The 23912-nt window shown below is 37.9% G+C and overlaps 1 protein-coding gene across 5 annotated transcripts in view; it reads left to right on the top strand.

Annotated features, from left to right (window-relative positions):
* The window catches only part of LOC121738191 (rho guanine nucleotide exchange factor 11), a 138682-nt gene that overhangs the window by 32519 nt on the left and 82251 nt on the right, over positions 1-23912 (top strand). The window lies entirely within an intron of this gene.

The following is a 23912-nucleotide window of genomic DNA, read 5'->3' as shown; positions in this document are numbered from 1 at the left end:
TATTTGCAATCAATGAAGGGTCAATTTATACTAGCGCAGAGTCGAAGCGAACACAGAAAATTCAACCTTAACTCCGGAGTGTAACGCATACGTTACTTCTGCGAGGCCAATCGGCGTTGGTCGGGCGCATTCAAGCGAATTCGCGCGGATGCGCGCGCCTTTTTAAATTCTCAGAAGTAATAAAGTGCGTTAACGCTTTGGAGTTAAGGTTGAATTTGTTATGTTCAGTTTTAATAATTCGCTTCGATGCGCTTCGACTCTGCGCTGGTATAAATTGATCCTAAGTGTTTAGGAGATCTAGGAGGAGAAAAACGATATAGCTTTTTCTAGTCTTATCTCCAGACAACCGTGCATTTTTCAGGTAAGTACTCATAATTTTGTTCTTACTTCTTTGACAATTTTGATTAAGTTTTTGTGACTTCAAATATAGCGCCAACGCGAGTGCCCCACTGAATACCAATTAAAATACGGTCTTTTTCATGTTCTTACAAGAAATAACAGTAAAAATCTAAGACCAAACGACAACCTCAATATAGTTCCATCGACTAACTAAACTCGGTTCATACTTCATAAAATGCATTATATATCCTGGTCTCAGAACATGTGAAATCGATTATTTATATAGATCGCTTCTTATCTATCTATCTCGTTTGGATAAAAATGCGATAAAAGCGTGATAGCGATTTCCTTTGTGAAAGAGACAAGTAGCGTCAAATATTTTACGTATTCGGTGACCAGGCTATGGCCAGAAATCGTACGTTTACGAAGTTATGGAATATACTTTCAGTACTAAAATACGAAACTTTAGCGCCTTTTTATTAAAACTTTTCTCATTAACATAGAGACATTATTTATACTAAACCTGCCTAATTATAAAGTTTAAAATGGAACACAAAGTTTTGGTCACAGATTTTTTGAGGCTTAAGTATTTGAGAATTCCTACGTTTTTATGTGATCCTAGTGAAACATGTATTTTCATATATATATTAATATATACAAAGATTTTAAAAGTCGTAAATAAATATGTCAATTTCTAATGGTAAATGGCCCCAAAACAACCTTAAAGGGGGGTCATTCAGTAACACACATAATATCATACAGGGTGATTTTTTTTATTTTATTATTTAGAGTAAAACATTTTACAATAAACATAAAAACTTAAAAAGTAAAACATAAAACATAATCTAACGTCTATCTAAATTCTAACGGCAACTGTAAACTGTTTTTGCCGCACAGAAAATGGATATCCATTTCTGTGTTTTGCCGCAAAAAGTATAGTTGCCGCACTTTTAATTTCTTACCCGGTACTCAAATTATATCAAAATCGGTACAGCAGTTTCAGCTTAAAGAATATTAGTACGGATGTGGAATTGTCTGTCTGTGTGTCACGGTTTAGTCACAGTTAAAAATATACTTAGCGACTGTCACTGAGTGGTTTTAGCGTTAGTAATAGGAAACATACTAACTATGCTTCAGCATTAATTGGCCATCCGTACTAGAATATTATAAATGAGAAAGTGTGTCTGTCTGTCTATCTATGTGTCTGTATGTTCGTTACGTTACCTCTTCACACTAACCGCTGAACCGATTTTGCTTCAGCATTAATTGGCCAACCATACTAATATAAAATATGTATTATAAATGCGAAAGTGTGTCTGTCTGTCTGTCTGTCGGTCTTTTACCTCTTCATGCTTAAACCATTGTGGCCGGTTTCATTGAAACTAGACCAGTTACGCTGGAGTAATTTTATAGTGCCCAAGTGTGTGCGCAGAGCCCCAGGGCTCCGCGGAGCACACTTTGAGAACCGCTGGTCTAGACTAGGTTTGAACTTTTAACCATAGCGCTATTTCAGTTTACCCTTTTACTTTGTCCATAAGTTCATAATCTTATTTGCATATGGCTTCCAACCTATTTCTTATTTCCTGGTTTAAAAATAGTTAGAATCATAACGCAACCACAATCCACATAAAGTTACGTTACGAATGAACCGATTTCGGTGAAGCTTTGCAATAAGTTATAAGGGCTAGTGTTGAAAATGTAGATAAATCTTTTAACATTTCAAATACGTATACTCCACTCGGGCTAACTTGTCGCCAGCGGTCATTGACCCCCTGTCAAAAACCTGCCACTTTCCATATAAACCGCGATTGACAATGAAATGTCAGATATTGTCAATCGTGGTTTTATATGGAAAATGACAAGTTAGCCCGAGTGGAGTATAGATGGTTTACATTATAAGGTGACATATTTTGACATTTAGTTCTTACTAGTTGTTGCCCGCAATTACTCCGTTGCGCCAAAATTCGTCTATCGGGCGCGATCCGTACATTTTCCCGGGATAAAAAGTATTCTATGGCCTTTCCAGGGACTCAAAGTATCTGATTACAAAATATCAGCAAAATCGGTTCAGCGGCTTAGACGTGAAGAGATAACAGACAGACAGACACACAAACCCAATTCCGCATTTATAAAATTAGTATGGATATGGATTTTTTCTTAGTAATTATCATGCTTGTAAGTTAAGTGTTATCACTTAACATTTTGTTGATAAAATAAAACTCGATTAAAATATAATCCTACTATTCATACGTTTTACACTCAAATTGGTAGCGTTACAATTTACATCTAGCATTGTTTACAATAACATCAGAATGGATAGAAACGGACACACACTTTCACCTAACACCCCTACGTAGTTTATCCTGAAAACTGAAAGAGGAAAGAGCAGTTTGGTTCAGAGCGCCGCGTCGAAAGCACGCGCGCTGAAATTTGTGTGTTATCGGGTAAAATACGCTGAAAGATGTGTGTTTTTGTGTAAATACGCTGAAAAATGTGTGTGTTTGTGTAAATAATAGAATAAACATAAAAAAAATAACCACAGCCGAACGTATAACCTCCTCCCTTTTGGAAGTCGGTTAAAAACATGTAAATAAGGGTAAAAGGTGTTTAAAAATGGCGCAAAAGTTGGAAATATACATTAAATGTTACTGAAAAAATAGTGTGAATGTGTGTAATAATAATTTTATAAACACTGAAAAAAATAAAAAACAAAAAAAAAATATATCCACAGCCGAATATATAACCTCCTCGTTTTATGGAAGTCGGTTAAAAATAAAAAACAACAAAAAAAAAACAATTAAATATCGTGTAAATTTTTTTGCTTTACTCAAATTTTAGGGAATTACTTAAATAGTTTACTGTATATAGCAAAAATCTCCGAAAATTTTGTAATAGTGACCAAAACAAACAAATTATGTTGATAATTCGCTTATGTAGCGTATTAATCTTATTTTGATGGTGTTTTTGTTAAAAGTAATAAATATTATTTAATATTTATCAGTGTTATAATAATAAAAATAATTATTTATCTGAACTTGTGTGAATCATAAAATTACATTTTACTTTTTAGTACTGATAACAGTTTTTAACCTAAAAGTTATTTTTGGTATTGATAAGTGATAACTTGGTAATGGTTGTTTTAAAAATTAATTTAGTTTTAAAATTTATAACTTTTTTGAGTTCTTTTCTGTTGTTAACAAGAGTTTTGAATGTTCTGAGATGACTGACTTCTGAGAAACCAAAAGGTCATGTATATTATCTAGCAATTTGCTCGTTATTTTGCTTAAAAAACCTAAGTACACTATTTTGACACCGGTTTTTCCTGCGGCCGTGACATCCGGCAGACACATTCGTGCAGACGTCGTAATTGCTCATTTAGTATAATACTATATATGTGAAGGTTGCTTTTAATTGTGCTATGTTAGTAATTAGCATAGTGTATATTATGTGCTATGTGTACGGTCGCGGAAATTGCCGTTTTGACTATTTTAGACTTTATTGCTATAGACATAAAGGCGAATTGTGGTAAATCGGTGATTTTAGCGACTGCACATTTTACATATTATTATGTGTTTATTGTTCTGTCGAAGTATGATAAGAACTGCACCTGTATGTCTGTCTGTTACCTCTTCACGCCTAAACTGCTGAACAGATCCTGCTAAAATTTTGTATGGAGATACCTTGAGTCCTGGGGAAGGACATAGGATATCCCGGAAAAATGTACGGTTCCCGCGCGATAAACGAATTTGGGCGCAACGGAGTTGCGGGCGTCATCTTTTTTTCTTTTCATAAAATAAGGGGGCAAACGAGAAAACGGGTCACCTGATGCAAAGCAACTACCGTCGCCCATGGACACTCCCAACATCAGAAGAGCTGCAGGTTGCAGGTTCTAGACGTGGGAGAGCCATGCTTCGGCACGAATGGGCCAGCTCGACCGGAGAAATACCACGTTCTCACAGAAAACTGGCGTGAAACAGCGCTTGCGCTGTATTTCACCGAGTTAGTGAGTTTACCGGAGGCCCAATCCCCTACCCTGCCCTCCCCTATTCCCTTCCCTTCCCTACCCTATTACCCTATTCCCTCATAAAAAGGTCGGCAACGCACCTGCAGCTCTTCTGATGCTGCGAGTGTCCATGTGCGACGGAAGTTGCTTTCCATCATGTGACCCGTTTGCTCGTTTGCCCACTTATTTCATAAAAAAAAGGTGCGTTGCCGGTCAGTCTATCTAGATCGGCCATCTAGATAATTATAATTGAAATTATCGAATTTGGCTAAGTACCCTTCGCCACTGAACGAGACATAATTTGCCTCAGTACCTTTCATTTAAAATGTGTACATAGTATGTTTGTTTCGCCGGATATCCTCAAATATAATAATTTGAACAGAAGTTTATGATAAGGTCTTCCTCTCTGCAATTTTGTTGTAAAATTAACAGTTCGTGTAGCTATAGTACGAACCATGAGACGAGATTCTAATATTAGCGTTTGCCCGCGACTTCGTTTGCGTTTATTCATGTTATTACTGCATTTTTTGTGATTTTTCGTATTTTCTCAACGCGACGTTTAAAACCTTCCGTGGATATCCACGAATATTTCAAGACAAAAAGCGAGACTAAATTCCGTAACGAAAAAAACCTAACACCACTGCAATTGCCGTACTGCTGTGCCGGTCAGTGCGGCTTTGCCAGACTTTGACACGGTGTTTATGTGCGTGCGTCTAGCATGCAAATTATGATTGCATAAGTTGATAAAAAATGCTATGCAATAGCTTTACCGCGGCAGTCCCCGAGTGTCACACGTTTTCTTTACATAGATAGACTTGCAGGCCCGTCAGATGTTGTCCCGTCATATCTCTGAAGTGGTAACAGACATATTCATAATATTAGTATGTATTTGAAGCGGTGTGTGGCACAATTGTGACAATTGGAGCTGTCACACCAGACCCTTTGTCTCCATCAGAGATGACGCCATCATGAGACGCCAGATTGTAATGTGGCCATCTGAATTGGCCAGTCGACTAGCCTAAACCGCCGAACTGATTTAATTAGTTTTGGTTAGGAATTGGAATATATTTTACTACATGAAGTCCGAAGTAGAAATTATGTAGTTTATCACGCGGGAATCGTACCTTTTTCCGGAATAAAAATTTCCTGGGTCCTATCCCGGGACTCAAAGTACCTTTTAGCTAAATCGGCTCAGTAGTTTAAGCGTGAAGACTGATATACGGACACTGATAGACGGATATACTTGCGCATTTATAATATTAGTAATATGGATTTACTCTGAGTCCCTAGAAAGGACACAAGATCGGAAAAATCTACGGTTTCGACGCAATAAACAAATGTTTCTACATAATAATTATGTATAAACAAACTTCGGACAAAATGTGCCGAAGTTACAATTTGTCACAATCCCTCTCTTTTCCAACGAAAGGGGGTTTCGCGATGTAAAAGTACTAGCGTAAAAAGTAAATTTAGGAAAATCGGTTCAGCGGTTTAGGCGTGAAGTGGTAAGACAGACACATTGTCGCATTTATTTTTTTTATGAAATAAAGAGGGCAAACGAGCAAACGGGTCACATGATGGAAAGCAACTTCCGTCGCCCATGGACACTCGCAGCATCAGAAGAGCTGCAGGTGCGTTGCCGGCCTTTTAAGAGGGAATAGGGTAATAGGGGAGGGTAGGGCAAGAAATATGGGAGGGTAGGGAAGGGAAAAGGGTTGGGGATTGGTTGGGCATCCGGTAAACTCACTTATTCGGCGAAACACAGCGCAAGCGCTGTTTTACGCCGGTTTTCTGTGAGAACCTGGTATTTCTCCGGTCGAGCCGGCCCATTCGTGCCGAAGCATGGCTCTCCCACGTCAATTTTATTTATATTAGTACGGATTTTCTTCTAATCCCTCTCTTTTTCAACCAAAGATGGTATAAATGTACTAGGAAAATATAAATAACAAGGAGTTATTCCCCTCCGGTCGCGATGGTATCGAGGAATGAGGATATCTTCCCAAATGTGACTTGAATAGTTGCTGCGGTGTGTGCTAGGTATGTGGTAGATAGGCCAGCTTATGACATTGCTTTCTATTATGTGTGAACCTTTTGCTTGTATGCCACCTAATCTATATAAATATCTAGATGATGATCCGTTGCACCCAAATTCGTTTATAGCGATTCGCGCGAGAATCGTACATTTTTCCCGGATAAAAATTCTTCGAAATCGTTTTAGCGGTTAAGTTGAAGCATGAAGAGCCAACAGACAGTAAGACAGACAGACTTTTCCATTTGTAATATTAGATAAAAAGAATAGTATGGATTATTGTGTGTAAGCTTTTAGGCTGGCCGCATACACACGTTTTCCATATGCGATTTCCTAATGTGGAATCACGATTTCAGATTTGGAATTCCGTGAGATTTGCGCGAACGTTTATTTTTTTTCATGTGCGAACACGCCAGCTTGCACCACAGAATAGATAATAGTACAAGTCTTGCACTTGAAACGTATATGTGCGGAATTCGTTCTGTTCGGAAAAAAGCGAACGTGTTGCGTGAACGGATTTTCGAATTCGGAAAACGAATTCGGAAACCGAATAGAGGAAACGTGTGTATTTGTATAATGTCTAGGTATGCGGCCAGCCTGAAACTTATAGATGGCCTATAACTTACCAGTTATAGACCATCTATATTGCATCCTGGCACTTCTGTTTCTCCCTAGCTCTTTATTTAGCCCTTAATACAGTAAAGTGCGACTTGGCAAGGCTATAAGGGAGCGCCAAGGACGAAGGGCCCACACAAATAACAAATATTTCTTGCAAACTTTCGCATATTTTGGCGAAGTAGTGTTTAAATAGGGATAGAAAGTGTATGTATGTCTGTTTACCTATCACGCCTAAAGAGGGTATAAAAAACATAGTGATGATACTTTAAGGCAGTGATTCCCAAAGTGCTCCAGGTGGACCCCCGGGGGTCCACGCGAGACTCGACGGGGTCTTCGTTGGGCCTGAAAATGGGGGTCCACAATCGTAAGCAGGGGTCCATGAAAATTAATATAATGCGGATACTGTACATTTTTCCGGGATAAAGAGTATCCTTAGATGTCTTTTCCCGGAACTTTAAGTAAGTATCTAAATATCATCAAAATCGGTTAAGTAGTTTAAGCGTGAAGCGGTAACAGCCAGACAGACACACTTTCGCATTTATAATATTAGTATAGAAGTATAGATGCGGTCCGCTCCGCCACGGCCCTTCACAACGTACGCGTACCTTATCGCTGACGTAACAGGCTGTTACCGCATACATAATTTGATGGATATTTTATCGTTATCTCTGGGACTATCAATAACCGTGTTATACGATCATATTTATAGTCCGGGCGTCAAGTTTGTAGCGTGCCATCAATGTCGAAAGTAACGATACAATTTTTGGTTTAATAAAAAGAATTGACTATTGACAAAGTTGGAGTTGAAATTTGCTTTTCCGCGCCGTTGCATTGCGTATTCACACATTGAAATACATAGTTTAACTTACAAGCGTAGTTATACTATGTATTTCAATGTGTGTCTCTGTAGTCATTGCGGTCATTTTCTTGTGCAAGTTTTGGAACTGGTCGTGCGCTAACTTTGTCAATATATTATTGTTAGCTTTCGCAATTATAAAATCCGTGATTAATGTCCACTTCTTGATTTGTAGCTCCAATTCTTTCTTTTCGTCAAAAATTTAGCTTTTCAAAAGGGTTCCGCCACCAAAAAAAGTTTGAGAACGACTGCGCTAGATAAATGTTATAGGGTGGAAATTTCTATGGTATTCGGGCATTCGCTTTTTTGCGCTTTAATTTTCTTGCGATCTGATAGATTCAAGATTATCCAAGATAATCTTACCAAGATTACTTCTAAACTCTAAACAATATACTTCCAGCACTATTTATTTACAGTACAATGTGTTTGTGTGTCTGTCCGTCTGGCATACGGCCAGGGCTTTCATTCAGTTGTTATTAACACGAGGAATGCCAGGGTCGTCATTAGTTCCGTGTGGACTGGCAAATTGCTGCGTGCTGGTAACGTCAACTTGTGGATGGAATTTCGCGGGAATCGTACATTTTCCCGCAAAAAGTAGCCTCACTTTGGTCTACTTAATGTCTGTGACAAATAACATAAAAATTACTCCAGTATTTCTTGAGATTAGCGCTTTCAAATAATTTTGCTCATTTTTTCCACATTTTCCTTTGATTCTTCGCTCCTATTGGTCACACCATGATGTTATCTATATATATAAAATTCAAAGGTGACTGACTGATTGACATAGTGATCTATCAACGCACAGCCCAAACTACTGGACGGATCGGGCTAAAATTTGGCATGCAGGTAGTTGTTATGACGTAGGCATCCGCTAAGAAAGGATTTTGATAAATTCCAACCCCAAGGGGTTCAAATATGGGATGAAAGTTTGTATATAATAACACTTCTTAACGCGAGCGAAGCCGCCGGCAAAAGTTCGTTATAGTATAAGCCTTCCTCGACAAATGGACCAACCAACACAAAAAAAAAATATATTCAAACACTCCTTACTGAGATTAGCGGGTTCGAACAAGCAATCAGCAAATTAAACTGACTAAACATACAATCATTTTTACATAGTGAATAAGGTTACGAAACCGTAGCTAAAATTGTTCTTGCTAAGACTATATTGTTTTAACAACGCCTACAAGTTTACTAGAGAGGTATGATAATAATAATTATATCAATGCTACAAAAAATTTTGTTGACTTCTTTACCTCAAGTAGTGAGAAATACTCGCACTATTAGCGTAATAAAGATATTTTTAATTTTAATGTACTTATAATTATTTAAAAACCTGCAAAAGAATTGAATTTTAATAATTATGTTCGTTTAAGAGCAGGGTTTCCCAAACTTTTTTCTCAGACCCCTTTAATGCCCCTGGATATTTTTAAATTGCGACATAACTAATTTTATCGTCTAATAGTTACGAAAAAATGTTCAAGAAGATTTTCTAAGTTTCAAAATTAGCTACAGTTGATTATTTTTACATATTTGCGTACCTTTTTACTTATTAAAAATTAGATGACGCCCGCAACTCCGTTGCACCAAAATTCGTTTATTTCGCGAAAGCCGTTCTTTTTTTCCCTGATAAAAAGTATCCTATGTCCTTTCCCGGGACTCAAAGTATCTCCACAATCTCTCAATTTCGCCAAAATCGGTTTAGCGGTGTGGGTATGAGGAGGTAACAGACAAAGTCACAGAGAGACACACTTTCGCATTTATAATATGGCTTACCTTTTATTTTAGCTTTACTTTCCTAAATATTAACTGGACCCCCTAGCCGTAATTTATTAAGGTCCCCTTTACAAGATATTTTGTAAATACATACTCGTAGTTTTTAATCTGTGATCGGAATACTAAACAGTCATTTACAACTGAAGATGGATAGATATTAGTGACTTGTGGTAATGATGTCCTGACGGCGTTGACTGTTTGGCGAAACTAATGATTTTCATCATCAGTGGTATGATTTCAGCGTGAAAACAGATAGAAACAAACGAACAAACACATTCTTACATTATTTTGTTACTGAGTTACTACATTATTTTTGGGATGAACTATCCTGTCACCTTTCCGGCGACATAAAGTTTCTTTATACTGAATTTCATAAAAATCGGTTAATTTGTTTAAACGCGAAGAGGTAACAGACAGACAGACATAATAGGCATGATGACTATTTTTTTTTCTTATCGGTAATTGAAAGACACTTAAAAAATAGAAACATCGTTGAAAGAATGACTCTGATAGCTTCAAAATTCACCAAGATATGACAATTCAAATATGTATCTCATAAAAAAGACCTGCCCGAAACGCTCCATACAAAGTGCTACGAAAGTATGACGTCAGTCTTTCGTAGTTTGTACGCATCGGGAGACAATTTTGTTCGACAGGTATATTAAATATTGCGTTTATGAAAGTGGTTTCATAACAAAAGTTGCTTTTAATTGCATAAGTTATCGAATTGTATACAAATATTAAGAAATTTAATTGAAAAAAAAATCGACTTGAATATCCAACTTTGAAGGCGCATAACAAAAAAAAAATACAAATGCTATCAAGCTGAAATTTTGGGAACACTTATTTTTTACCGTGATTTCTTTATTTTATTAACAAAATTCGCTAATCTTTGACCTTGTCATCATCCCTATTTTGCATATTTTATGATGTTGATATAGATTAACTAATAAACAAATTGCACAGTAAATAACTATACAAGATGTTAGTGTAAACGCCGTTATCCTTGAAACCATCAAATGAGCCCATCAAAATGAACAACTTTTTCTATGAGAGCAATGCTGGGAACTCAAAAAAATCCGTCTTCATACCCATAGAAATTGCCGATCCGGGCATGAATGTATAGGTATGAAGATGGCATTTTTTTTAAGTTCCCAGCATTGTTCTCATAGAAAAAGTTGTTCATTTTGACGGGCTCATTTGATGGTTTCAAGGATAACAGTGTTTACACTAACATACTGTATTAGGTTTTCTTGTCTTTGCCTGGGATATTGGCGAAGTCACGGGACACGTCATATAGACAACGATTTATATTTTCACGTGCACTTTTTAAGAATTAATAATATTTTTTAAATAAAATAAATAATTAAGGGGGGCATACAAAAAACACAATTTTTGGCATATTTTTCTCTTAGATAACGGTACGGAACCCTTCGTGCGAGAGTCCGGCTCGCAATTGGCTAGTTATTATTACTTAGAGATAATATAAAACTAAAATTAAATTGTATACAGACTTACAAAGTATTTATTATCTATCTGCGCACTAGGACTAGTCCAAATGTACAATGTTTACAACATCATACATTAAATGCTTTCCGTTTCCCCTCTACACAATAACAAACATACATATTTACTTTAGTCTAATTGTACGTGTTATACAATAGGAGATGAATCGATTAGGGCAGGCATTCTCAAAGTGCGCTCCGCGGACCCCTCGGGCTACGCAAAGGCTTTGTAGTTAGTACGGAGCCCCCCGCGAGCGATACATAAATAGTTTTTACAAAATATGTCATCAGACCAGAATGGCGACAATTAATTAAAACTGCCTGCTTTAAACTATTGTACTATATTATTATATTGTGTGATTAATAAAGAATTTGAATTTGAATTCAAATACAAAACATATATTAGTGGTCCGCCAAAAATGTCGCTTCTCAAAATGGTTCCACCGCCAAAAAAGTTTAAGAACCGCTGCTTGAGTCTAATTGTACGTGTTATACAATTATTTAAGATGAATTGATTAGGGTCATCACAGACAAACGCAACATACTAATAAAAATACTTTCCTGTCGCTGTCTTTTTCTGTCTTGTGCTAGAGCAGCTTGACGAAGAGAAACAAGACTTGTATAGGTTATTTTTATTGATATAACTAGGATAGGGAAGGGTGTCAGTCTGTCTGTTATCTGTGATGTACATAACAATAAACGCAACGGTCCCGAACCACCCGCCGCCCGCTCACTTCCTCCGGCGACTCCGCGGCTACCGGGTGTGTCGAGGGCGCTGCAAAATAACCTAATATTTTATTTACCAACTATCCCATAATATTCACCAGCACACTTGCCTGAGCTGTAGTTGACGACAGCACATTATCTATTTAGGGTATAACAACTAAAGTAATTTTTATAAAATTTGTTATATAAATAGGTATTTTATGTCCCGGGAAAACAAAAAATATGATCTTTTTTTTTCGGAAACGGCTTTGATGCTGTCGTGATCTAAATCTCAAGCTTCAACTGTCTATCTAGCGCGGTTCTTGAGATGTAACAGCCTGCAGACAGACTATTATAATATTGCCCTGGACGAAGTCGCGGGCAACGGTTTTCGTGACACAGCTTTTCTATCTTTCAAAATTATGTTTTAAGTTTTAATTCATTTTGATCCAAATGTCAAGCAATCACCTGAAGAAATACAATGGCATATTAATTTAGTCAGGTTTTTGTTTACATTAAAATCAGAATGACTAGTAACGCCGCGCAGTACTGTTAATTCTCATCTAGGAAGCCCGTCGTCCACAAATAGACGCGGATACTGGAACGTAAATAAATACTGTGCATGTACCGTCAGTAGAATAGCCTTTACCCGACTACAGCAAAGCCAAAAGGAGGATTATGATTTTCAAATGTATTCTGTGATGACGCCCACAACTCTGTTGCGCTAAAATTAGTTTATCACTCAGGAACCCTAAGTTTTTGCGGAATAAAGAGTATCCCATGTACTTTTCCGGGACTCAAAGTATCCCCATACCAAATTTCAGCATAATCGGTACCATCATCATCAATCATTTCAGCTTCATACCAAAGACAGACAGATAGACTTTCGCATTTATAATATTAGTATGGTAGTATGGATACTCTCGAAAAATATAACCCTTATTCTGACGCAGTCAGAGTAAAAAGTACGAGCCCAATGAGTTTCGTAGTAGTTAAATTTTTATTTTATAACGAGCTTTTGCCCGCGGCTTCGCTCGCGTTAAGAAGTATTATTATATACAAACTTTCATTCCATATTTGAACCCCTTGGGGTTGGAATTTATCAAAATCCTTTCTTAGCGGATGCCTACGTCATAACATCTACCTGCATGCCAAATTTCAGCCCGATCCGTCCAGTGGTTTGGGCTGTGCGTTGATAGATCACTATGTCAATCAGTCAGTCACCTTTGAGTTTTATATGTATAGATCATATTCCATAATTCTTTATCTTTTGACATAGTAACATGAATTTTTACATTTTCATGTTTATAGCCTCAAAACACTATTAAGTACTTGTTTTGCTATGACAATAGCGTGCGAAATTAGAATACATTAAAAAATATTATAATATTTAAATTCACGTCATGTTGTTTTCTATACCTACAGTTACATGATACATAATTACGTACCCGACTTGGGAGTGTTGGAAGTTTTAATTTAAGGGGTCCACAAAAAAGTTTGAGAAACACTGCTTTAAAAGGACTGCACTGTCTTGTACAAAGTATTTATTTAAATTAAAGGTGTTAAGGTATTATGGCTTAAAATATATATATATTTAACTTATTTAAACGAAAGATATGAGAGAAAAAGCGAATTATAAAGAAAAATAATAGGTTAAAAAATAAAATATATATATTCGTCTGCTAACGCTACTCGTATGCACCTGCAACTGCAGTAACTTCACCAAATCGATCGTTGTACTGTACTCATACATTCATAGTACACTCGCACATACATACGTAGACTCCCACACACACACACATACTTAATTATATTTATTTATTTATTGATTCACCAACAGAATCACATTTAACAAAATACAAAATACAGCACAGTTTTTTATGGATGAAATGTGTTCCAATGAAAGGTGAAATACAACATGCTTTGCGACAAATGAAATATTGTGAATGAAATGAGTTTTTTTTTTTATGAAATAAGGGGGCAAACGAGCAAACGGGTCACCTGATGGAAAGCAACTTCCGTCGCCCATGGACACTCGCAGCATCAGAAGAGCTGCAAGTGCGTTGCCGGCCTTTTAAAAGGGAATAGGGTAATAGGGGAGGGTAGGGAAGGGAAGGGAAGGGAAGGGAATAGTTGAAGGTAGGGAAGGGAATAGGGTAGGGGTTAGGGGATTGGGCCTCCGGTAAACTCACTCACTCGGCGAAACACAGCACAAGCGCTGTTTCACGCCGGTTTTCTATGAGAACGTGGTATTTATCCGGTCGAACCGGCCCATTCGTGCCGAAGCATGGCTCTCCCACGTATAGTATTATTAATTAACAATATTATGTTTAAAATATATAGTAGGAGACAAGGAAAAATAAAATTGAAAAAAGAAAACTTCTTATAAACTAAATAAAAACATAGTAAACATATATCCATACTAATCTTATATCTTTAAACGAGCAATTCTTGTATATATAATATATAAAATTGGAATCTCGGAATCGGCTCCAACGATTTTCATGAAATTTAGTATATAGGGGGTTTCGGGGGCGATAAATCGATCTAGCTAGGAATCATTCTCAGAAAATGTCTTTTTTTTCGTGTTTTAATATGACTCTTCCTGACATCTATTGGCGAATAATAATACTATTATGTGAGCAACTAATTGTTTTAACGACCAGCAGATGGCGTTATTAAGTAACGCGAAGTCAATGAGTGTTTGCTATACCGAGCAAAGCTCGGTCATCCAGGTACTAAATAATAATACTAGCTAAAAACCGAGCTTTGTGAGAGCTCGCGTCGTCACACCTTAACTGACCGATGATAACACATCTACTATGTACTATAACTTACTTAACGAAATAAAGGTAAGGTAGGAGCTTCTAAAAAAACTAAAATCACCTAAAACTAGGTACCAACTACCAGTAACACCAACTTTCCTCAAAATACCGGACATCGTTCTGTCCGGTATGACCGTTTATTTTTTGCCGGACTGTACGCTTAAATACGGGACATCTGGCAACCCTAGTTGTGACTTGTGAGATATACTAGGAAAGTGTGTCTGTCCTTTTGTGTGTTACCTAGTCACGCCCAAACCGCTGAACCGATTTTGCTGAAATTTGGTATGGAGATACTTTGAGTCCCGGAAAACGACATAGAATACTTTTCATCCCGGAATAATATGGTTCCGCGCGATAAACGAATTTTGGCGCAACGGAGTTGCGGGCGACATCTAGTCAATAATATTAGCATGGAAGCATGTATAATAAGGACACTGCTAAACAAACATTTCCACAGTCGCACACTGCACTGATAAATCCGTAATATGTCATCCGTCGTGAGTCATGTCACGGGCAACCCCTGAGTCAGCTCACAGCTGGCACCGTGACAACTCCCCCCCTCCCACCGTCCCCCTTTAGTGGGACAGACTGACATGTCATATAGAGATGTAGTGGGAAATTATTCGAAATTGTAAACGAATGAATGACTTATGAGATCAATATGGCACAATGCATTTTGCTATCTATTTAAGCGTCTATTTTATACGTGGGAGAGCCATGCTTCGGCACGAATGGGCCGGATCGACCGGAGAAATACCACGTTCTCACAGAAAACCGGCGTGAAACAGCCCTTGCGCTGTGTTTCGCCGAGTGAGTGAGTTTACCGGAGGCCCAATCCCCTACCCTATTCCCTTCCCTATTCCCTTCCCTTTCCTTCCCATCCCTACCCTCCCCTATTACCTCTTAAAAGGCCGGCAACGCACCTGCAGCTCTTCTGATGCTGCGAGTGTCCATGGGCGACGGAAGTTGCTTTCCATCAGGTGACCCGTTTGCTCGTTTGCCCCCCTATTTCATAAAAAAAAGCTACCAAAACCGAGGAGCTTCTATGTTACCAATGTAATATATGAGACGAGAGAAAAGTAGACAAAAGTTTTTGTTTGTTTGAAAGCTGATATTATCCAGATTATTCTTTGAGGTTCTTAGGTATAATTCATCATCAGCAGCCCGCTCAGTCCTGCCTAAATATTGGAGTTTAATCTTCCTATTTAAAATTTTTGAAACAAGGGTTGTTTTGTTCTTATTTTAACGTTAGTACCATAAAGTTAATATATACCTAGCGGAATAAATCAAAAATCTCGAGCTGTCAAACGAAACCGAAATTGGTTTACATCTGTGTGAAAAATATGCACGTACGCATACACTTACACAAGCATAATTGAACATGAATTCTATGAGATTAAATTGTCAACGTGCGGCACGTGCCGACTGGACGTCAAAAAAAGAGTGCTGCTGTCATGTATCACACGTCTCTTTACCACGCAGTGTTACTGATAGTGACATCTCTCTTGCTCAGGCCTTTGTTTCTCTATTCCGCTGGGTATATTAACTTTATGGTTATTACTGAAAAGTATAAGCGACAGTCACATGAAAAACAATCTTGACCAAAAAGAACCTTAGTAATCGGAAAACCAAATTTCCTCTGAGACTAAATTAAATTAAACACAAAAACTAATTCTTTGCTCTGTCGCTAGTGTAACACGAGTCCCTACAGACTAACCAGACTAAATTCTAGATATTATGTCTAGACCGAATTATTTGCCTGGGAAATTCGTTTAAATATTCAGTTTGACCGTTTTTTAGTAACCTACGCCAGCTATTCTCAAAGTGTGCTCCGCAATGCCTTGTACGGGCTCCGCGGGCGATACATAAATTGTTTTTAAAAATGTCATCACACGCCAGCATGGAGACAATTCATACAAAGACAAAACAATAATTATTTTTGGGGTCTGTCAAAAATGTCACTTCTTATGCTAAGTAGTCACATACGGTTTTGCTCGATCGAGCAATAACGTCGAGCAAAACCCGCGGCTCGGGATTTCGTCCACACATTCAGCATTGCTCGATAGTTTTACTCTAAATCAATATATTTAAATCCATCGAGCCGGCTCGGGGCTGTGAGTTTTTGCCTATGGTTTTGCGGTCCACACAGTAATTATTATTACTCGTTTTGGAGTAAAACTATCGGGCAAAACCGTATGTGAGTACATACTTAGCATTAATAATGGGGTTCTGCCACCCGAAAGTTTGAGAACCGCTGGTCTAGACCATATTATTTGACAGGAAAATCTTTTTAATATTAACTCTAGTCTCTAACCGTTTTTAAGTGACTTAGGGTGAAAAGGCAACTTGCATTCCATAATTTTTAAAGTCGGACGAAATACAAAGGAGTTTTAAAAAACTCGCCAAGTTTTCTAGCCGTTAGGTGGCTGATGATGATGAACTATTGTTAAGAACACTCCCGATCATGTCAGCTTTCAAACAAAACTAGATCAAAATCGGTCTACCCGTATAGAATTTAGAAGCTACGATGTCACGGACAGACACACAGACAAACAGACATAAACTTATAACACCCCTCTTTTATTGTCGGGGATTAAGAAAGGTCTAAGTACAGTTACACCTGCAAAAGACCTTGATTTCTAGAATCTAGTGCTTACAGTTATCTCATCCAATCCAGGTCATACTCCAGAAACCTAAACCCTGACTTTTCTGGCGTCCAGCCAGCTCCAACATCTGGTTATATAAATAACGGGATTACTCATGTTGCATCCTTTTCGGCTTAGCCTCTAAGGCTAAGGCTGTTTCACCACTTTCTGATAAAGTGCCGTATTCGGCTATTCACAACTTTTTCGACAGATTCTCCATACTTGATCTGTCAAGTTAATTGGTGGATAGCCTATTTGTCACTTATCAGAAAGTGGTGAAAAAGCCTATTGGGGTCAAATCATACTGTCCGCCAAGAGAAGAAATTACAAAAAAACGATTTTGTATCTCTATTATAGAGTCTGTCTGTCTGTCTGTTACTAAACTGCTAGATATGGAGATACTTTGAGTCCTCGAAAAACACATAGGATACTTTTTACCCCGGAAAAATGTACGGTTTCCGCTCGATGGTGCAACGGAGATCTTAGATCATTCTATAATACCAGTAGTATCTTTCAAGTAGGTGTAGTGTGATAAAAAGTATTCCCTGACGTAGTGTAGTTGATGGACAGCACAATAGTTTGGCACGATGCCAGTGGTATAGTTGCGACTCGCGAAGGGAGAATGCGCGCACATTGCGTAGAGGGCTAGAGGCGCCAGCGGAAGGGGCCGCTTTATGTATGACTTGCGAATGCTATAGTCGTGAAGAGAGGATATGTGCATATTGTGTAGAGCAGAGGAGGTAGCCGCATTTATCGAGCATTGTGTGTACTTATTTGGGAATATTACATACAGTATTGACTATAGTCTATTTGTTTTTTTTTAATAAGATATAAGGTGGCAAACGAGCAAACGGGTCACCTGATGGAAAGCAACTTCCGTCGCCCATGGACACTCGCAGCATCATAAGAGCTGCAGGTGCGTTGCCGGCCTTTTAAGAGGGAATAGGGTAATAGGGGAGGGTAGGGATGGGAAGGGAAGGGAATAGGGGAGGGTAGGGAAGGGAATAGGGTAGGGGATTGGGCCTCCGGTAAACAGCGCAAGCGCTGTTTCACGCCGGTTTTCTGTGAGAACGTGGTATTTCTCCGGTCGAGCCGGCCTATTCGTGCCGAAGCATGGCTCTACCACGTATGAGTATACTCTACACCAGGGGTTCCCAATCTTTTTCAACCTGCGGCGCACTTAGTACAAGAGTTACAAGTCAATATTTTGTCACGGCGCCCTATTTTACCTAGCTATTACAAAAATATCTATACTAATGTTATAAATGCGAAAGTATCTCTGTCTGTCTGTCTGTATGTCTGTCTCGCTTTCACGCCAAAACTACTGAACCGATTGTAATGAAATTTTGTACACAGACAGTCTAAAGCCTGAGAAAGGACATATGCTACTTTTTAACTGGGAAAAGGGGTTGTAAGGGGGTGAAAATGCGTAAATTTGGCCAAATTAAGTAGCCTACTTTTTAACTGGGAAAAGGGGTTGTAAGGGGGTGAAAATGCGTAAATTTGGTCAAATTAAGTTAGTTCCAAAAACTCAAAATAGATGGCGCCAAGAGTCCCCTAGATAGACACTAAATATTGCTTGCTCATGCGTATTTCTATAAGAGGTGGTACCATGTTAAGCTAGATTTGTCGATTCTTTCGATTGTTATACACGTTATTAACTAAGAACTCACCTACCAACTTAGATTAGATATCAAATTCAAAAACAACAGCGCCAAAACTACTAAACCGATTGTAATGAAATTTTGTACACAGATAGTCTAAAGCCTGAGAAAGGACATAGGCTACTTCTTACTGGAAAAAGGGGTTGTAAGGGGGTGTTTATGCGTAAATTTGTTCAAATTAAGTTAGTTTCAAAAACTAGAACAGAGAGAGCGCTATCGCTTGTTCATATGTATTTCTATAAGAGGTGGTACCATGTTGATTTTTTTTTTTTTTTATATGAAAAACGAGCAAACGGGTCATCTGATGGAAAGCAACTTCCGTCGCCCATGGACACTCGCAGCATCAGAAGAGCTGCAAGTGCGTTGCCGACCTTTTAAGAGGGAATAGGGTAATAGGGGAGGGTAGGAAAGGGAATAGGGTAGGGGTTAGGGGATTGGGCCTCCGGTAAACTCACTCACTCGGCGAAACACAGCGCAAGCGCTGTTTCACGCCGGTTTTCTGTGAGAACATGTATAACAATCGAAAGAATCGAAATATTGGGACGTGAGTTATTTAATAATAAATAACTCACGTACCAACATAGAAATCAGAAACAACAGTCTACCAATAATAAATACTAAATAGTTTATGGCCTATGGGTATTGGCCATTGGGCAAAGCTAAAGTTGTGTAATGCATTATGCAGCTAAGTTGTGTAACGCTAAATAAGCTTTAAAAGGTATAAAAAAGTTATATTAAAAAAAATCATATTATGTGCACACTACACGGCTGTTTTGGGTATTTTGATTTAAGGGGTACCAGGGTTTTAAAAAGCTTTTGACACCAATTTTATTGACACCGCGCGCTATAAACTGAAGTCCACGCGGACGAAGTTGCGGGCAACAGCTAGTACATAAATAAACACCTTTAATGATAATAGTTAGGTTAAGCAGGTAAATAATAATAAACAAATATTTAATCATATTCTGCCTGCTTTGTATAATTCATATAATATGATTTTATTTTATAATATTTGTGGTTATGGATAATGATGGAGGATCGACTCATGGCGCCCCTCTTGCATTTCCACGGCGCACCAGGGCGCCGCGGCACACAGTTTGGGAACCCCTGCTCTATACCGTATAGTCGTGAAGAAATACGTGCACATCGTGTAGAGTTACAGCGGAAGGAGCCGCATTTGCAAGCTTATAAAAAATATTGAATGTAGATGATTCCCACAGGAAAGAAATTAGTTTATCGCGCGGGAACCGTACATTTTTTCGAGATAAATCTCAAATCGAAATCGGTTTTTCGCATTTAAAATATTAGTAAGGATTTAATGAATAAAGTTCAGTAGCCTATATAAATACCGCCTAAGTTCACGGGCAGCTGCGCTGAATGTCAGTGGACTGTGTCAGATAGGCTACTATTTATACACGGGCTGTATTGATCACATAGGCTGTTGCGTGGTTCGACGATTCAGTTGTGTTGGTCGTATGATGAAAATTGAAAAGGCCAAAATGGGACCACATTGGACCTAACCAATCTAATACAACAAAACAAAAATGTTGAAAATCTGTTCACAAACGGCGGAGTAATCGTTAAACATACAAAAAAAATATCCACTGCCGAATATATATGTCATAACTCATAACCTCCTCGTTTTTTGGAAGTCGGTTAATTAGATGTTACTTTCGAAGTCTGACTTCTAACATTAATAAAAATAGTGGTATACAGTTGTTTTAAAGAGAGGTAATTTTCGAGACTTCGACACAATAATCCTGGACCAGAGACTAGATTTTGCTTACAATTTTAGCACAGAAATAATTAGTTATCTTTGTGTACTGACATGCTAGTAGCTAGTGCCAGTGAACTAAGCTTCTCGCAATTATCATACCAGTGCGCGTTGATCCAGCGGCTTAAAGTTGCTGGATCCATCGTGTAGGGTTTGTTGTGTTAGTGGGATTATGAGGGAGGCTGTTGATATCAGAAGGCTAGGGGAAGTTTGTAGAGGTCTAGATACTAGGGATGCATAGACTGAGAGGTGTTGCTGGTTAGATATTGAGAGGGATTGAGGCAAAAAAAACTCTACAATTCTACTATGCCGTTGGTTTGTACTTTGCAGACAATAATTTATTACAGCGATTCTAATTTAATAAAATATAATTATTGTCTTCAAACCTTTTCAAACCAACGACGTTGTTTTTTATCTTGACCTTTAAAAGTTAATTTCACTGAATCGAACATAGAACGAAGCTGCATTGAAAAATTTTTGTCATCTTAAAAAAACTTTTTAGAAAATTACTGTTTTTCAAGCAGAAATTGCCCACAGAAAAATGACTGCAATTTTATTTCATCATACTTTAACTTTTTAACAGAAAACTAAACTGCCAATGAACCAATAAATCTTGCTTTGTTTTATTCCAGCTGAATAACTAAAGCCACTCATTCAAATTATAAACTTAAGAATTTTTTTAATAAAAAGCTTTTTATTCTTGTTAACTACTGAAGAACAGAACTTTAAAATATTTTTTATAAAAAGTATATCTTTTTTAGGTTTTTATAATTCTTTAGTAAATGAATCTAGTCAAATATTATCAAGATCAAATAAAAAGTTAGAAACAAACGTGTAATAATTTTGAACATAACTCATACATAAGCCATACAGAGTTAAACCAAGTGCTCATGCTTATGAGCAAATATGATGTGCCGTAAAATTTACAAAACTACCAGGAGCCCATAACTGTAAAAAGTTTCAATTAAACTACCAGGAGCGCATGTGTTAGTGATATAAAGTGATGTGTGCGGCGGTGATGTGATGACAGAGGAGGGAGGGCTGCGCAGGCGACGCAGTTTCAAACGGCTGCTGAGGAGTTTGACGTCGGATCGACTGCAGATAGGTGCGTTGTGAGCCTAGTATAATGATTGTCATTATGGTGCCATCATAGCGACATTATGGTGCAATTATGGTTTCAGGATGATATATCTACTTGTACTAGTATGTATTATGTGATAGTATATAATATTTTGCTGATAAGTATTGTAGTGATTTACTTATCATTGTGTATCTTTATGGGACAACTATGATGCCAGAATGAGAGTTTGATATATTTTGATGAGATGTTTTGGTAGATTACAAAAATTGTGCTGTCATTATGGAGCCATCTTGATATGATGAAAGTATGTTTATATATTTTGATGAAATGAGTTGAAAAATGTACGGTTCCTCCGTGATAGCCAATGTTGGTAGGTACAGCTAAATTGCTTTACTTAGCTTTGGTGTACTTAATATTTTATGGAAATATCCCTCTATAACATATTTTTATGCTCTGTTGTTTATGATATATATTGTTGTGGTGATAATATTATATCACCAATATGACCTCAGAAATGTGCCATCAATATTAAGGTCAATTGTAAAGGTCAGCAAAGGTCGCGCGTCCAACAGTCTTACCAGGGACGCAGGGATGTGTAGGAGGTATTTATATGTGAGAGAACTATGCCGTATCTACACGTTGGTAATGATGGACAATACGAACGTGTAGAGGGCATGTGTTTGCCTATGTTAGACGTCCATCAGGCTTCGCAATCTTGGCTATCCAATATAAGAACGCCTGCATGAACGTCGACCGCCATCTGATAGACAGCTTCACAATCATGATTATGAAACAAGGGCCAAGAAAAAGTAGTCATCCCCACCCAAGCCTCTACACAACGCCCCTATTTTTTTCTGGGTCCCACACCTTCAGCGCCCACAAGGGGGCGTTATCTCCCACTTTGGGAAAGGCTGATTTAAAGCCTTGTCGAGCTATAATAAAATTCATCAAAGTCCGTTCAGAAGTTTTGCTTGTAAGACAAACAAAAATCCTTACAAACTTTCACATGATCATAGTATGTAGAGTAGACTGCGTGGCGGCATACGCGGCCTTTGTGCTGATATCTCTGTTATCTACTAAACAGGCAGTATGCAATTACCTTATCAGTGATTACTGATTACATACGCGTAATCTATTGCTATTATAATATAAGTATATGCCTACTCTTTCATGTGAAATAGCATGAGTCACTTTTAACTTTAAGTGGGCCTTAAAATTGAGGAAGTGATATCCTTCGAAATAACTAATGGGGATTTTTTTTCCGAAGGGGCTCCGCAAATGGCTTGTGAGGGCTACACGATATACAAGGTGTAACAAAACTGAGGGATAATACTTTAGGGCAGGGGTCACCAAATGGCGAACTGCGGTCCACATCTGGACCGCCGACCCATTGTGTGCGGACTGCGGACCAAGCATGACCAATTATGTTCGAAGATGAACTTCGTTAAAAATAAATTTCGGTCTCGACATACTGATGTTCATCAGTTGATGAACATGTAGCAACAAAATTGACACTTTTGTCATGATACTTGAACAAAATATACCTTTGAGCTTTTGTTATTATATTGGTGTGGACCATTACGACCAGATTACGACGGTCATTTTATTTCTGAAAACGGACTTCGAGCGAAACTAATTGGTGAAATTGGTGAATATGTATGCGCCTCTTATATACTTATAGTGAGTTCACTGTGAAAGTAACAGAGCTGAAAAGGAAATATTTTTGTGATTTGTATGGAGAAGACCCCGAGCGTCAGGACTCAGGAATTTTACCATACAAGCGTTAAAAAAAAGTTACTTTTCAGCGCTCCTACTTTGACAGTGAAGTTAAAACAAGGGGACTCACACAAACCCTAAAGTATTATCACTTAGTTTTGTTACAACACCCTGTATAGTGTATAGGTATTCAAAGATAAAACCTATTTTTTTTATCTATCGAATGTGATACCTCTTAAAAGGGTTCCCCCGCTAAAAGAAGTTTGGGAACCGCTGGTATAGATGTTGTAATAGAGTACCAAATATTACGATTTACGATGAGTTTACTACTTTAGTCAGTTCATAAAAATAACATTATCGAAACTAAAACTGAGCC

This window comes from Aricia agestis, chromosome 22 (genome assembly GCF_905147365.1).
Source record: "Aricia agestis chromosome 22, ilAriAges1.1, whole genome shotgun sequence".
In the NCBI taxonomy this organism is placed as follows: Eukaryota; Metazoa; Arthropoda; class Insecta; order Lepidoptera; family Lycaenidae; genus Aricia; species Aricia agestis.
This window is presented reverse-complemented; position numbering and strand designations above follow the sequence as displayed.